Genomic DNA, 16,204 nt, shown 5'->3' with positions numbered 1-16,204 from the left:
GCTCCCGCCCGGAAACAACCCCAGTGCCCCGGGGGAGGGGGGAACCCCCAGGGAGCCGGGGAAACGAGGGGGGTGGTCTCCTGACCTGAGGTGCCTTCTCCCTGCCCCCCATCATACTGTGCCGCCCGGTCCCCTCCCTGCGTCAGTCCTGCCCCCCTGCCCCACCTCGCTGGTCCTGAACCCCACGTGCGCCGCCGGCTCCCATCTCTGCTTCGGATTCACGGGCGTCCGTTACCGACCTCTGCCAGAGTCCCCCCCCAACCCCCCTCCCCGGTGTCCCGTGTCCCCCACGTGTCCCCCGTCCCCCACGTGACCCAGCGTGTACCCCGGCCCCCCCCCGCGCCTTCATCCGAGTCCCCCCCCGCGTGCCCCCCCCGCGTGTCCCCGCGTGTCACCCCCCCGCGTGTCCCCCCTCCCCGCGCGCCGGCGGAACTGTGGGATCGCCGCGCACAGGAAGTGGCGGGGCGGCGCGGCCGAGGGCGGAGGGCGGCGGGCCGGGCGGGGCGGGATGGGGGCCGGGGGCGGCGGGCGCCGCACTAGCTGAGGCCCGACGCAGGGCCGGGCGCGCCCAGGGCCGGAGCGCAGCGGCCGGAGGGGCCGCGGAGGCGACGCCGAGGCCGCGCGCGCGCGCGCGCGCGACGAGCAGGTGGCGGCGGCTGCAGGTGAGCGGCGCGGCCCCTGCCGAGGTCGGGCCCCCCCCCTCCCGCCGCCCGCGGTCGCCCCCACCCCACTCCCCGCCGCCCGAGGTCGTCGCCCGCCCGAGGTCGCCCCCCGCACCGCCCCCCCGCCTCCCGAGGTCGGCCCCTGGCCCCGCGCGCCGGGCGGAGCGCAGCCGGCCCTCTGCGGCGTGGGGCCTGCGGGAGGACGGGGTGGCGGGGCGGGGGGTGGTCCGCGGGCCCGGGTCCACCCCGCACCGCCGGCCTCCCGGCGCCTGGTCCGGCCGAGGCCCAGGACACCTCCCCGTCCGCCCCCCCCTCAGGCCGCTGCAGCCCGGGGTGGGGGGGCACGCGGGGCCTGGCGGGGGGGGGGCGCTGGGGGACGGGGCGCCCCGGGAGGGAACGGGCGGCCCAGGGCTATGGGAGGGCGCGACCCCCTGTCCCTTGTCCCCTGTCTCCCCGCGGACTCTGCTCCCCTCCGCTCCCCCCTCCCTGCCGACGCGAGGCGGCCCCTGCTGGGCTGGTGGGGGGGGGGCACAGGGGACCTGGGACCCCGCGGGGCGCCCGCGACCCCGCTGGCCCTTGGCCACGGCTTAGTTTCACTCTTTGCTCAATCAGAGGGCGGGCTGCAGGTGGGGTGGCGGGTGCCGAGTTTTCCGATTTGACTTTGGCGTTTGGACCAAGGCCGACTGTGAATTTCCACCGTTCAGTGATGGGGTCAGTCAGTAATGCCAGAGCCATTCGGGGCAAGAGCCGCCTCCACCCCCACGGCCACCCGGAGGACCCCGGAACGTTGGACGCCAAGGTTGTCGGGAAAGGAGGTTTATTAGCAGTTGAAGCTACCTTGAAAAATTGTGCAGTTTTTTTTTTTTTTTTTTTAACTTTGAGAGAAGTTCAGTTGCGGTAGGGAAGATGCCTTCCTAAATGGCTTCCCTGGCCTTTTTTTTTTTTTTTTTTTTTAAAGCACAATACCAACAGTCTTGTCTAAGGGAATACTTGAGCAGGCAGGTTCCTTTTTGTAGGAAATACAGTCTCATGAGAAGGAAAAATGAGGGCTGTTGGCCTTGAGAGAGGCTGGTTTGGGAAGTAGCTGGCCATGTGGGAAGTGACGATTATCCCAGAGAACCCCAGTCCACCACCGGGTGCTGGTGCTGGTGGGGCCCCGGGGTGCTGCTGGGGCTCGGGGTGGCGGGGCTAAACCCAGAGATCCCCTCCTTGCTTCCCGTTCCTGCTCCGCAGCCTGATTGTACTCATGTAGGGATTACTCATCAGTGTTTCGTCTGTTTAAAAGTTTCAGGAGGGGTCTTGGGCTGATTTTGAACATTCTTTAATATGCCCCCTTCCTTGCTGCTCCCTCCCCCTGTTCTAGACCATCGTGACCACATCCCCCCGGCCGCCCTCAAAGTTTCAGAATTAGCCTGTTACAGCTCATTTCTAAGTTTCAGAATTAGCCTGTTACGGCCCCTTTCTGAACCACGCTTCGGGGTCTTGATTACGCTGTTTAAAAGAGAGGTTACATGGCATTGACGTGCAGAGCGGGAAGGGCCTCTCGGCCCTGGACGGTGCAGTTGCCTTAATGTTTTGAACCCGGTGTCGTGTGCACGCAGAGTGGCCGTGCTTGGTGGGAGTTCGAAGCTCACCCCACGTGGGTGGGGCCCCACCTGGGGGATCTCTACCTAAGGTCTGTGTCCTGGCAATGGCCTGGAGCACGCGGGAGAGCAGGTGAAATTCCGTGTCGTAGGATGGACGGTCAGGGAAGGTGCCGGAGGGGTGCTTCAGTGGGCAGAGTGGGGATTCTCTCAGCGCCTCCGGAGAGGGTGCCCTTGCCCCTGGACTGGCCCATGTGGCCAGCTCCGCTCCTGCACGAATGCTTCCGGGCCTGTGTGAAGGTCTGTGGGCCAGCACTGGGGAAACAAAGGAGTTGTTTTGTTTTGAAAGGTAGAAAAAGTGCATCCACCGAAGTGATCTGGTCTGTCTATGTTTACTCCGGCTTCCCATGTTAATTAGGGTTGCCCCTGATACACGGGGTTAGCCCTCCGGACGTGTGACCTCGGATCACACTTCAACCTTGGAAAAGAGTAGTCTGAGAAAACAGAGTCCTTGCTGCCTGCTGAAGGGTAGGTCACAGATCAGCATGGCCAGATTTAAACTAAGATCCCCTGGCTCCCATCTTCTGAGACCCCACCATCTGCTAAAAGTCCGTATGTGTTCACCTGTGGTCAAATCAGAGGTAGAAGGGAAATACCGGGATCCCTATAAACAGGAAAAATGTAGAGTAGACGTTGTGTTTGAGAAGAGCCAAATTTACTGGATTTTTGGAGGGGGAGGGTCTGGTTCCCTTGCCCAATCACGTTTCGCCCCTGAAATGCACACTTGGCTGTTGACTTGCAGACTGACTGAACACGGGAGACACGAGAGGCACACATGGTGTAGACCAGGTGCCCTCACTGTTAGCAGTGAGCCCCTATCACCGTCAAAACACACTTCTGGCAAAAGCAGTGTTTTCTTACCACCCCCCCCCCCGCCTTATCAAAACTCTGCTAGTTTATCGGTACAACTTGCGGCTCATTGATATTTATAGAGCAAAGCGTTGGTCGTGAGCGGCTACATTTGCCCGTTTCCTTTTTCATGATGTGTATAAGGTAAGATCTTTAGTTACTCAGCCTTATTGAGAAATTGACTTACAGTAAGGGTGGACTGAATTTTGTAAAGCAGTTGTTCAGAAACTTCGTGCATTTTACTTTTGGTTAACCAAAGAATGTTTGAGGCTTTAAATGAGTTATCTCAAGCTGTAAAGCGAAACGTCTTTCACTTAATCTGCTCTTTCTAAAACTACCTCGTAATCATCTTAACATTAATCGCTAATTCCCAATCTCCGAATGCTGCATTTTAGGCAAACGCATCAGTGGTTTATCTTCGGACAGACTTCCTTTCAGATATTGGAAGAATTCCCCATGTTTTGATTATCTTTGTTGAGCAAAGTGTGAGAGCTGGTAATCTTGGGAGGGCATCTGTGTGCTTGGGAGGGGGGCCCAGGCTCTCAGAGACTGGCCCGGAGGCTGTGGTCCGGGGTGCCCGGAAGGGTCGCAGGTAGGATGCATCTTAGATGTGGTCTGAGCAGATCTGTATGTGACAGGCCAGAGTGCTTTTGCATCACACAGGACTCGGGACTGAGGCCTGGCGCAGGGGTGGGGATAGCAAGCCAGCAGCTGGCCGAGAGGCCTGTCCCCAGGCGACTCGGGAGGCCATGCATTATTAATGTGGATCTTCTCGATTCCTTTCTGAAAGTGGGTGGGGAATGAAATCGGTAACAAAGAACGATAGTAACGAATTCTACTTGGAGCGGTAGTAAAAAGCTGTGTGCTGCGACCAAATACCTTTCCCCAGGTTTGTCGCTCAGCGGTGACTTGTATGTCCCGAGAGTTGCAAACCTGGGCGGGGAGCTGAGTCCTAGAGTTCCAGAGACGGCGGCTCTTCTCCTGTCATCGGCGACCTGAAGACCGTATGAGCATACGCTGACTTTAGAAGTGTCCTCTGCCTTGTCACTTGGGCTGTGCATCTTGGTCTGTGACGGCAGCTATAATTACTGTGAGGTGTTTTATGTGCAGATTATATTGTTAGATTCTTGAAACAGCTGTGTAAGGACCGTGGCAGGTCCCTGTTCGCAGATGGAGAAAACGGAGTCGGGGGAGCATGGCTGGGGTTGCTCAGCCAGCAAGTGATGAATCTAGATTTCAAACAAAGGTCTTACTGCATCCAAGGCGCCCTGATGCTCAGAAAACTCAATGTATGAAAAAAAACCGACATATTGAAACTAAGCGGTTGGCTTCACGTAAGTAGTCCTTTAACGACTTTTCGCTTACAGACTTTGCGCTGGGTGGGCCGGGGATCAGAGATCCCCATCTAAGGTGATAGAAACAGATACACGCTGGATATGGTGTTGCACTGGGGAAGAATTCAGTGCATCAAGTTCATGTGTGCTCGGAGGCATTATGCACGCGGCGGGAGTAGAATGAGGCACTGTCTGAGGACGGACGTATCGAATGGGCGGTGATTGGGTCAGGCTTCTACACACTGACTTCTCCTTTAGACACCGTCCAAGTCTAACTGGAGTGGTTGGATGATCGTGCCATTTATCAGGATACACATATCCCCGTGTTCAGAGAGGAATCAGTCCATTGGTCTACCTTGCAAAGTAAGGTTTAGTTGTGGCGAGTTTTGCCCAGATAAGAAGTGTTAAAAGAGGGCTGCAATGGTTTGGGTTATGCAGGAAGCGGATGTGAAAACAGCAGTGCAGAGGTGTGCTGGCAGAGATGCCCGTGGGGGCCGAGGGTCGTGGGGTGCATCAGTGCGGGCGGGGGGGGGGGGACCCTGGGGCCACCGTGCTGGTCTGACGCGGTGAGAGGAGACAGGGACGGGCTGGGGAGGAAGGACCTTGGCACAGCCCTGAGCAAGTCTCGGCCTGGGGTCCCGGGGGAGGGACCCCCGTCCCTCAGGTCCCACTGGCCTGTGGAAGGCACGCTCCTGCTGCGTGGCAGGTTCTCTCTCGGGGGCGTCGAAGCTGCACGAGTGCCTCACAGGCGACGTTCAGTGACTTGGTAATCAGCAGAAGTGGAATGGCCTGGTAAAAATAATTGCGCGGCACGGGGAGCGTTGTGGTTTTGTTTCAGGAGGAGCCGTGTGGCCGCGGCAGGCGTCCTGAGGCTGATCCGTAGCTGCTGCCCTGTACCTGCGCGTGAGCGGAGTATCCATCCGCTAGTGGGGACCACCAGGCGCTTCCGGACGGGCAGTGGTTAGAGCACACACGTCAGCACGCGGTGGTGCGTTCCCTGTTTTGAGGCGGGGTGCGCACCACGGTTACTTGAGTCCCAGAAACTGCTAGAAGATGCGTTACGGCCTGCCGTTCTCTCTTGCTCTGGGCCAGCGCGGCATGTTCCTGGGGCCCCAGCTGCTTTGCACCCTTTACTTTCCTTTATGTGTTAGGGGGTTACTGGGCGTAAGCATTTCTGTTTTCGTAAGGAAACTGTCCATAAAAAGTTGCAAACACCGGTTCTGACGGGGGCCCGGCAGGAAGGGGGGCCAGTGGAAACGTAGGCGTGAGGCACTGGGGGTGGCTCTGTGGACAGGAGTGATGGCCGAGTGCCTCTTCCTCCGGCCTGCTCGCCGGACCTCCCCCACCGGCTGCCAGCACTATCCCAGCGGGCACGGCCCCAGCATGGACTCCCAGCACCTCACCTCCAGCACGGAGCACTTAGCTCCAGCACTGAACACTCAGCTCCAGCACTGAGCCCCCAGCACTGAGCACTCAGCTCCAGTACTGAGCCCCTAGCACTGAGCACTCAGCCCCAGCACTGAGCCTCCAGCACTGAGCGCTCAGCCCCAGCACTGAGCCCCTAGCACTGAGCACTCAGCTCCAGCACTGAGCTCCAGCACTGAGCACTCAGCTCCAGCACTGAGCACTCAGCCCCAGCACTGAGCACTCAGCCCAAGCACTGAGCACTGAGCCCCTAGCACTGAGCACTCAGCTCCAGCACTGAGCCCCTAGCACTGAGCACTGAGCCCCTAGCACTGAGCACACAGCTCCTGCACTGAGCTCCTAGCACTGAGCACTGAGCCCCTAGCACTGAGCACTCAGCTCCAGCACTGAGCCCCTAGCACTGAGCACTCAGCTCCAGCACTCAGCTCCAGCACTGAGCACTCAGCCCCAGCACTGAGCACTCAGCTCCAGCACTGAGCCCCTAGCACTGAGCACTCAGCCCCAGCACTGAGCCCTTAGCACTGAGCACTCAGCCCCAGCACTGAGCCTCCAGCACTGAGCGCTCAGCCCCAGCACTGAGCCCCTAGCACTGAGCACTGAGCTCCAGCACTGAGCCCCAGCACTGAGCACTCAGCTCCAGCACTGAGCACTCAGCCCCAGCACTGAGCACTCAGCCCAAGCACTGAGCACTGAGCCCCTAGCACTGAGCACTCAGCTCCAGCACTGAGCCCCTAGCACTGAGCACACAGCTCCTGCACTGAGCTCCTAGCACTGAGCACTGAGCCCCTAGCACTGAGCACGCAGCTCCAGCACTGAGCCCCTAGCAGTGAGCACTGAGCCCCTAGCACTGAGCACTCAGCTCCAGCACTCAGCTCCAGCACTGAGCACTCAGCCCCAGCACTGAGCACTCAGCTCCAGCACTGAGCCCCCAGCACTGAGCACTCAGCCTCAGCACTGAGCACTCAGCTCCAGCACTGAGCACTCAGCTCCAGCACTGAGCCCCTAGCACTGAGCACTCAGCTCCAGCACTGAGTCCCTAGCACTGAGCACTCACCCTAGCACTGAGCACTCAGCCCAGCACTGAACATTCAGCTCCAGCACTGAGCACTCAGCTCCAGCACTGAGCCCCAGCATTCAGCACTGAGCCCCAGCACTGAGCACTCAGCTCCAGCACTGAGCAATCAGCTCCAGCACTGAGCCCCAGCACTCAGCACTCAGCTCCAGCACTGAACCCCAGCACTTAGCACTCAGCTCCAGCACCAAACCCCCAGCCAGTGTGTCCCCCAGCACGGATCCCCGGCCAACATGGCCAGGTAGGCGCAGGACTAGAGGGACTAGATCTGTGGTCTGCCAGGACAAGCCAGAAATCTGGATTTTTTTTTTTTAGCAATCTGGATTTTATATACGATTATTTATTTTTAACACACTGCAGACCAAATAAAAAATGTTGCTGCCTGAATTCAGCCTGTAGAGAAGTTGAGGTGGTAATTTTTACAGCCCCTGGTCGGAAATGTTTGTTTGATTTCTGAACTGGAGTAAACTGGGCTAGTGAGGTGACACCACGGGGCAGTTCCTGAATGCACGTGAGAGAGGCAAAAACACAGGTAACAGGTGCCCAAGCCTCCAGGTGCAGGTAGAAACCAGAAGGATGGTCCGTCCCTCTCAAGCAGGGCTGCTGGAAGCGGGTGGGGTTGTCTGATGGCAGGGGCAGGACAAGAGAAGATGGCACAGAGAGCCCGTGTCCTCTGTCCGTCCCTGAATGCGCCGGGAGGCCCTCCTCGGGTCTACACAGAGATGAGGTCTGTGAGAACTGACCCCGACCCGCGCCAGCCGCGCGCGCTTGCGTCCCCAGGTGGGGGCGCCCGGCGGCGGGGCTCGGGCCCGCGGGCCCGCGCGGTGGTCCTGGGCTGTGGCTCACACCCGCCCCACACCGCACGCCCGCCAGCAGCCGGCGGGTGGATCCCATTCGTGCAAGCGCCTCTGGCGGGGGCCTCGACGTGCCTCTCTGGTCCTGCCTCGTACTCACGGTCCCGCGTGTTTCCCTGAGTTCCTGCACTCAGTTTCCCGCTCGGCGCCTCACCTGTAGGTCTGTACCGTCCGGCACTCACGCTCTATCCTGTGTTTTCTCGTGGGAGTTCTCAAGTTTGCCCCACCGAAGTGCCCATCCCTCCGGAGCGGTCTGTCTGCGGGGAGAAGTAGGGAGCCCGGGGCTCTGGCGTCCCCACGTGGAATCCCGGTTGTCCCACGTGCGGGCCCCTCTCCCTGCTGACGTCGCGCCGCCGTGGCCCTGTCTGTCTGGTCCTCTGTCCCCCTGTCCCTCAGCCGCCCGCTGTCTGCACGTCCTTCCTGCTCTTTGCTCCGTGGTGCACGTTAAAGTCAGCTTCTGAGTCTCATGAAAAACTGTTGGGGTTTTGACCGCAGTGGCACTGACTCTCTAGGTCACCTGTTTCACTGACGCTGTCCTCCTGCTGTAGAGCTGGCCTTGCCTCCGTCTGTGGCGACAGTCGTGGCTTTCAGCGAGGCTCCGGCATGTCCCACGGCCTGTCTCACTCTCTGCGGTCAAATTTATTCCCGGGCGCCCTTATCGCTTCTATTGCTTTTGTAAGTGGCACGTTTAAACTTTGTTTTTTATTAAAAGTTTTTTCAAGCTCCGTGTTGGCGTTGAGCAGGCACGCATTTGATGTGGGGTGTTGCCCAGACAGCCAGCCGCCTTCCCGGTCTGTTCCGTCATCCGTACGTAAATATTCAGGAGTTTCGGCGTGGACGTCCCTGCCGTCTCGGGGTGGCGAGGGCTTTGTTTCCTCCTCGTGCCCTCCTGCCCTGTGGCCGGGCCGGGGCCTTCTGGATGGTGCTGAATGGAAGCCCGACAGGGCGTCCTTGCCTTGTTGCAGATTTGAGGGGAGCCCTGTGACCGCTTCCCCTCCCGGCACCGGTGCAACAGTGACGCGACTCCGAATCCTGGATCCGAATCCTCCCCTGCTCCCTCTGGGATCACAGGTGGCAAGACGAAGAGGAGCAGACAGAGGCGAGAGACCGCCCCACCGTGGTCATCGGGGGGCGCGGGGACGGAGCCCCGGTCAGGCCCTGGCCCGCACACCAGGGGCCACGGCCAGAAAAGGTGCAGAGACCAAGCGCCGGGGCCGACGTGGGGCGGACGGAGTCCCACCGTGGGTGCGAAGGGGCGCCCGCGGGGCAGACCGTGTGGCGGGACCTGCCGGGGAGGCGGCCTCACTCCTGGGCACGCACCAGTGAGCGCACGGCAGGGCCCATGTGCTCAGTGTCCCGGCCGCTGTGGTCCTGACGCTCAAACCCCGGGATCGCTCTACCTGCCCGTCTCCAAAGAGAATGAAGAGGTAGCTTCTGGAATATTCACGTGGTGGGAGAGAGAAGGAGGCAGTTACAGGTGCAGGCACGTGTGTGCGTCTTGTGGGTCAGCCGAGCAGAGGGAGGGAGGGAGGCCGGAGGGCGGCCGAGCCCTGATTCGCTCCACACGGAGCCAGCGAGGCAGCCCGCGCTGCTGGGCATGGGGAGGGGGCTTCCCGGGAGGGCAGGGGCATGCAGCCGCTCCGGGGGGGGGGGCACGGCGACATCCCGTCCCTAGAGCCACGTGTGGGTCACACGGGCGTGTGTGGCTTGTAGAAGTCTGAGCGGCGCACCTGCGGTGTGAGCCCTTTTCTACACGTCCAGTAGGTTTAAATTAAAAGTTCGGAAAAGGTGGAAGAGAGAGCTGTCGATACAGAAGACGGGCCAGGGAACCCAGCACACGTGTTGTCCGCAGCCCAGAGCCTGGTGAGGAAGCGGGGACGGCAGCCCACGGCCGCGCTCGTGAGCGGGACTCTAGCACGAGGGCCGAGAGAGACCCTCCCGGCAGATGTCCCACTTGCACGTGCTGCGTGCAGCCGCACGGTCGCCTGGCTGGGAGACCAGAGAGGGCAGCCTGGACTCTCCCACGGGACAACCCACGACGGGCCAGGGGCGCCGCGGGAGAGAGCACGGGGGCCGCAGACTCGCCCGGCCGCGCTGGACTTAAGGGCGGTCGGCTCCGCCACGCGGGGGGAGGGTGGCCCACGGCTCTGACCGAGAGGCTCGGGGCAGCGACGGGACTCCTGAGGGTCCTACGCGACCACACTCCCGGGACGCGTGCTCCAGGTCAGGTGACTTGGCAGGTGTGAGGTGGCCCGGGCGGGGCCGTGCACCAGCACCCACCGGGGGCCCGAGTCTGGGGGCCGGTTGGCTGAGCCGGGAGAGGCCCCCAGGCCCGCACGCCGCACAGCCGAGAAACGGGGACAGCCTTCCTTTCCCCCAGGAAGGCTCCCCGGGTTTGGAAGAACGCGTGTGGGGTGGGGGAGGGGTGGGAGCCCTCTTCAAGCTTTCTTGTGTCCCATGATGACGTCCCAGGAGGGACTCCAGCGGAACGCGGTTCCTTCCCGCGTGGGGTGGGGCAGCGCGGCGGGGGTGCCGACGTTGACACGCCTCCTCGGACGACGTCAGCCGTTCGACAGTGAAATTACGGGAACAGAGAATGCTTATTTTTCCACACAGATGCCCCCTTTCAGGGTAGAAGTTCGCGTTTATGCCCAGAAGTGTATTTTGCTGGAACTGTCTTACAAAGAGCCTCTCTGCGAGCGTCGAGTGGATCACATAAGATTTTTCCATCCATCCGTTAATTTGGTGAAGCCATGAGGAGCTTCTTTGCCTTCCTGGACACCCCGTCTGGGCCGCGGGTCGCTGTTTTCTGCTCCGTTGCTGTGTTTGGTCGGTCCGTGACGTTTCGTTTGGGGTTGTCTGCGCCCGTCGCCAGAGTGAGTCTGGCCGGCGATTGTCCCGTATCACACCGTCCTCGTCCGGCCCGGCGTCTGGTTGTGCCGGTCTCCTAACCGGAGTCAGGCACCGTTGCCCCTTTCTGTGCTGTGTAAGACACACCACATAAGCTCGAGACTGTGTGTGTCTTACGTGGATTCTTGGTCTGCGTAGATCCTAGTTCACGCCCTGGTTCGGCTGCAGATCTGTTCGGGTTTCCCGACCCTTGTTCTGGGGAGGAATGTGCGTGTGTAACAGGCGGCCCCAGCGCTTGCTGGCTTTAAACAGCAGCACGTGTCGTCTCCCCGTTTCCGTGGTCCAGGAGCCCAGGCACAGCCTGGCCGGGTCCTCAGGCTCCGCGCTCTCACCGGCCGCCGTCGTCCCTGAAGGCTCGGCGGAAGGACCCGTTCCCAAGTTCGCTCCCGCGCGGCGGTCAGGATTCAGTTCCTTGCCGGTCGTTCTGAGGGCCTCCCAACACACCGCTTGCGTGGGAGCGAGGGGCAGAACGTGCCGGCGGGACGGAAGCCACGGGCGGTGAAGCCTCATCCGAGACGCGGCCCATCTTCGCTTTTGTTGCACTGTTTTTGTTGGAAGCCCGTGGTGAGGAGCAGCCGCCGTCGGGGGAGGGGATCACGCGGGGGTGCGAACCGGGGGACCGTCTTCAGGCTGCCCACCACGCCGTCCGCGTCATTAGCCTTCTCGGTTCCTTGGTGCGAAGGTCGGAACATTTTAAGTCCCTGCCGTACCCGACGTGGAGTTCCCTTGTTCCCTGCCACGGTTGCTGCTGCCCTTTATTCTTGACTCATCCTAGCAGAGGCTTCTCTCCGATACCTTAGTGCTCACAGAGAGCCGGCGTTCCGTCCTGTGGCTCCCTGGTGCTGTTTCTTTGCTTCTCCGCGTCATCGTTTCTGGCCGTGCTCCCCGGGCTGATTCCGGTGTTCTCTTTCTAGGTTACCGAGTTGACTCATTACCGCTGTTTATTCTTTATTATTTTTCCTAAGCGTTGCTTCTTAACTTTCAGGCTTGATTTCTCGCCTGAGACTGTCGGGCTGTAACTTTCTTCTCGGCTCAGCTCTGCTGTCCTCTGCAGTTGGTTTGCGATGCTCTCACTGTTCGGTGTCAGCACTTTAAATTCCTGTTCTTCCGCAACCCGTGGGTGATGCAGAAGCACTTTTGTTTCCTCAACGCACGGGGGTTTTAGGTTGTGTTTTTATTATTGACTTTGGCTCAGAAGCCCTGCGTTCAGAGGACACGGTCCGTGTGGCCTGACTCAGCCCAGTTTTTGAGATTTGGGTTGCGTCACGGCCCTGTGCTCTGGCCGCCGCGGTGGCCGCCCTGGCGTCGGCTGTGGGGCCAGCTGGCCTTCCTGTGCCCGTCTCCGGTTTTCTCGGGGCCATTCTCCTCCCCCCTCCCTCTGGCGGCCTTCAGCCTCACTGTGGCACGGCTGGGGCGGGGTGGGGGCGGGGGTGGGGAGGCTTGCTTCTCACTTATCCTGCTGTGGATTCCGTGTGCTTCCTGCAGATAAAGTGTTGCGCCTTTTAGTAATTCTGGAGAAATTCTGGCCACGAGTTTGTTGAACTCCGCGTCTACCTCACGCTTGACTTTGTGGCGCGTCCTGTGGCCTCTTGTTGGAGCTGCTTGCGTTTCGGTCATTTTGTGCTGCCCCGGGGCGGTTCCCCAGGCCTCCAGCCCTGCCACCTGCTCCGTGTCGTCTCGTCTGCCGGTCAGCCAGCCTGTTACACTTTTCGTCCCACTGATCATAGCTCTTGCTTTTAAAAGTTCTCTTTGGTCCCTTCCCAAGCTTCCCCTTTTCTGACTTGGTATTTTCTTCCTTGCATATTCCGACCTCCACTGCGACAGGCAAACGCTGTATGCAGCAGCCAATAGCAGAATACTAACCATCATGGTGGTCCTAACACCCGACTTGACGCGTCTCGGGGTTCAGTCCCACCGCTGGTGCTGCTGCCTCTTGCCCCCGGTTTCTGGTGTGCTCAGTAACACAGGCTTCTGTCCCCGTGAGCTCTGCTCCTGCCAGGCACCCCGGAGCGGCACTGACCTGGGACCGGTTTAGGTTAAGTTTCTGCACCCACAAAGGGACTTCTAACGACGCCACTGACCAGTCGGAAGAAGAGTGATGCCAACAAGGGACAAGACTGGTGTGGACGCAGGTCGCTCCGGGAGAGACCGGTGTGCCGTTGGGGAGTTGGAAGCTGAGAAGATGTCCTCGTCAAGTGCCTCAGCGAGGTTGGGACACCGGGCTTTGTCCTCAGCGGCCCCTGCTTTCCATCAGCGTCTCTGCGTCCAGGCGAGGTGACTCCTGCTGCTTCAGAGTCACGTTTCGACAGCTGTTATTATTCGAGTGAGGCCTGCTCGGTCGCAGGAGAGCCACACAGGGAGCTCGCCAGGCCTGGCCCGGGAGCGGGACCCCTTCCATCTGAGCAGGTGACAGGTCATGGACGTAGGCGTTGGAGCCAGAAAATAAATGGAAAGACCGTTCGGCATCTAGAACGAGGTGATTCTCGGGGCTTGTCTGAGGCTGTCTTCGTGCTGTGCGCTGACCAGCCCCCCCAGTGCGGGTCCCCAGGCCTCCACGTCCTGTGGCACACGGCCGTCACCTCTCAGGGGGGCCTCCCCGCCTCAGTGGGTGCCTTTCTGTCCAGTCTGCTGCCACCCTTCCTGTGTCTCCCCGGGTCCTGCCCGGGATCCCCTTCCTCCCCGTCCCTTCACACACCTTCCTCAACAGCACTCTTGCCCTCCTTGCCCGGTGAATTCTTTCTCTTTTCAAAAACAATTTTTTTTTAATTTTAGAGGGGGCCGCACATGGGTGGGACAGGGGCAGAGGAGGGAGACAGAGAACCCCAAGTAGACTCCCCACTCAGCGCGGAGCCGGATGCGGGGCCCCATCCCACGACCCCGGGATCGTGACCTGGGCCGAAGTCAAGAGTCGGGCGCTCGACCAGCCGAGCCGCCAGGCGCCCGCCTCCTGGTGAGTTCTCACGCACCCTCAACTCGGCTGTCGCCTTGCTGGGGAAGCCGCCCCCGTCGCGAGTCCGAGTGAAGACACGCGCACACGCACGCACACTCTCAGCGCACGGTGCCGCCTTGTTACCGTCTTTGTGGCCCGGCTTCTCCCGCTCACGCTGCGCTTCTGCCCTTGGCGTCGGGGGAAGGCCCTGAAGGCCGGTCTCCGCTGCGCTCTGCGCAGCCGGGCTGCCCCGCGACGGCACTTGGGGCAGGGTGCGCGGGAGGCGACGTCGCACGCGGCCGCACGCGGTGGGTCGTGGCCGGGCCAGAGCGCCCCGAGGAGGGTGCTGCGGACCGGCGGGCACCCCACCCAGGAGGGAGAGCGAGGAGAGAAGCGAGGGCTGAGCTCTGCGCGGGCTCGTCCCCAACGGGCCGCGTGGCAAGGGTCCCCGCGTGTTTGTCCTCTGGCTCTGGCTTCGCCCTGCCTTTCCCCTTGGGGCGGAGCCGAAGGACAGGGTGACCGTTGTCCGTGTCTGTTGCCATCTACGCCCGAGGAAGCGTGGTGGCATCATGGCGGAGTGGCTCACCGTGTCCTGCCGTGTTTCTGGAACGCGGCAGAGGCCGGGGTGCTGACGCTGGCCGGTCCGCCAGCCCACACCAACTCCGGGTTCTCCTTGTTGCTGAGTCATTTCACGGCTCAGCTCGTCTGACGGGAGCGTCCCCTTCTCCCTAAAGCCACCGGGCACTGCTCGCTGCCGAGTTCCCGTGTGGCGGTCGCCTGGCTGTTTGCAGGGGACGCGGAGGGCCCCGGCCACCTGCTCTTGTGTCGACGGGATGCCGCCTGCCTCCCCGGTGTGTTGGGTGCCGTGTGTGCGAGCTGAGGGCCACGCGGACCCGAGCGTCTGGCGCTGTGCGCGGCCTCAGGCTCCCGGGGCGGCCGGTTTGCGGTGTGGACGGCTTCTCCTGGGCTGGGTGGGGATGTTTCCCTTCTTCGGCAATTTTGTTTGCTGCCGTTCGCGGCTGTGGATGGGTCACGTTTGTGCCTGTGGCCTTTTGACAACGAGCCTCCACATGGAGGCACATGGAGGTAGGCCAGCTTTATTGAATGGCGGTGAGTTTTTCCAATCCCTTTTCTGCCCACTCCCGTGCCTCCACCAGGGAACGGAAGTAGCACGCGGTAGAGAGAGGTGCCCGAGCCCCCCCGTGTGCAGACGGCGGTCACCTGCAGGCTTCAGGGGCGCCTTGTCTGACACTGGGACGCCGGTAACAGCAGCCTGCTGCCTGTGCGTAGCTGGGAAGCCGGGTTACAGGGCTGGAGACGACAGGGTTCGCTCTCCTGACGTGGCGGGGGGAGGGGGCAGGGAGAGGCACGGGGAGAACATAACCAAGAGAGAGGCTACTTATAAATAAGATTTTCTTAAGGGTGGGAGCATTCGTTTGTTAAGAACGGCCATCACAAAGTGCCACGGACCGAGTGGCTTAAGGAACAAATGTTCTGTCATGGTTCTGGGGGCTGGACGTCCCAAGTCAAGACGTCTGTGGGGTTGATTTCCTCTGGGGGCCGGTGGGGGGGACGCGTCCGGGCAGACGACCGCCTTCTCCCTGTCTCCCCACGTGGGGCCCTTCCTTTGTGTGTGTTTCTGTGTGCTTTTTAAATAAGGACTCCCGTCCTTCGAGTAGGGCCACCCGGTGACCTCATCATCACAGGTTACATCTGCTGGGCCCCGGCTTCCGGAGGTGGCCCCCCGCTGAGGTCCCGGGGGCCAGGATGTCAGTGTGTGAGTTGGGGGGGAACGTGACTCCCCCCCCGGTAGCGAGGTACCCCTGTGCCGGCACCCTCGCAAGGTCCTGATTATCGGCGGGTTGGGGCGGATTGAGAGGTGACCATTCGGCCTCGTGTTGCCAAGTGCGTTCGAGCTGAGGCGTGTGGTGCCCGGCGCAGACTCGTGGGCGGCCCCGCAGCCTTCTGGTTCGCGTGGGCGCCGCTCCGGGCGAGTGTCTGTGTTTCCCGCTCCCCGAGCAGCGGCGTCCGTGTGGGATCCTGCCCTTCCTGCTGTCCTGCCGCCAAACGAAGTCGCCACGGAGAAGCTTCGTGCCGGACAGCGACCCTGGCGCTGTGGGATTCGGCCCCTGGGCTGCGGAGGGACGGCGGCCCAGCGCGCGCCCTGCCCGGCAGGTGTCCAGCGGCCGAGGGCCGGACCTTAATAAGAACGGTGTTAGGAAAACGGGAAAATTAAAAAGGAAGTGATGATGACTACTCATTATTTATTCTCAGTCATTTATTGTGTATTTATTTCTAGAGAGATTGGTTTCTTCCTCTTCTTCCAAACTTTATAGAAGACAAAGGAAACTGGGAGTGCTGGATAATTTTATCATACTTTTTATTGTGTAACTTGTGATTATATTGGATTTCCCAGAATGAGTCAGCTTTTTTTAAGATTAGGAATTACTGTAGTAAATGAAGACACGTAAAATATTCAACCCCCCGTACCTACCATCCGGTGGAGGAATTGATCATTATAGACAA

At 60.8% G+C, this 16,204-nt stretch overlaps 1 protein-coding gene across 2 annotated transcripts in view; it reads left to right on the top strand.

The window, feature by feature from the left end:
• Positions 1-513: 513 nt before the first annotated feature.
• AGPAT3 (1-acylglycerol-3-phosphate O-acyltransferase 3) overlaps positions 514-16,204 on the top strand; it is an 81,147-nt gene continuing 65,456 nt past the window's right edge. The window contains exon 1 of one of the 2 annotated variants that reach the window (XR_006584741.1): positions 514-662. The gene's annotated coding sequence lies outside the window, so the exon portion shown is untranslated. Of the gene's footprint in view, positions 663-1,138; positions 1,462-16,204 lie in introns of those variants that run through there. The other variant, XR_006584745.1, reaches the window with a different exon arrangement.

Source organism: Felis catus, chromosome C2 (genome assembly GCF_018350175.1).
Source record: "Felis catus isolate Fca126 chromosome C2, F.catus_Fca126_mat1.0, whole genome shotgun sequence".
In the NCBI taxonomy this organism is placed as follows: Eukaryota; Metazoa; Chordata; class Mammalia; order Carnivora; family Felidae; genus Felis; species Felis catus.
Note: the sequence above shows the minus strand (reverse complement) of the source record. Positions and strands in the feature narration are given on the sequence as shown.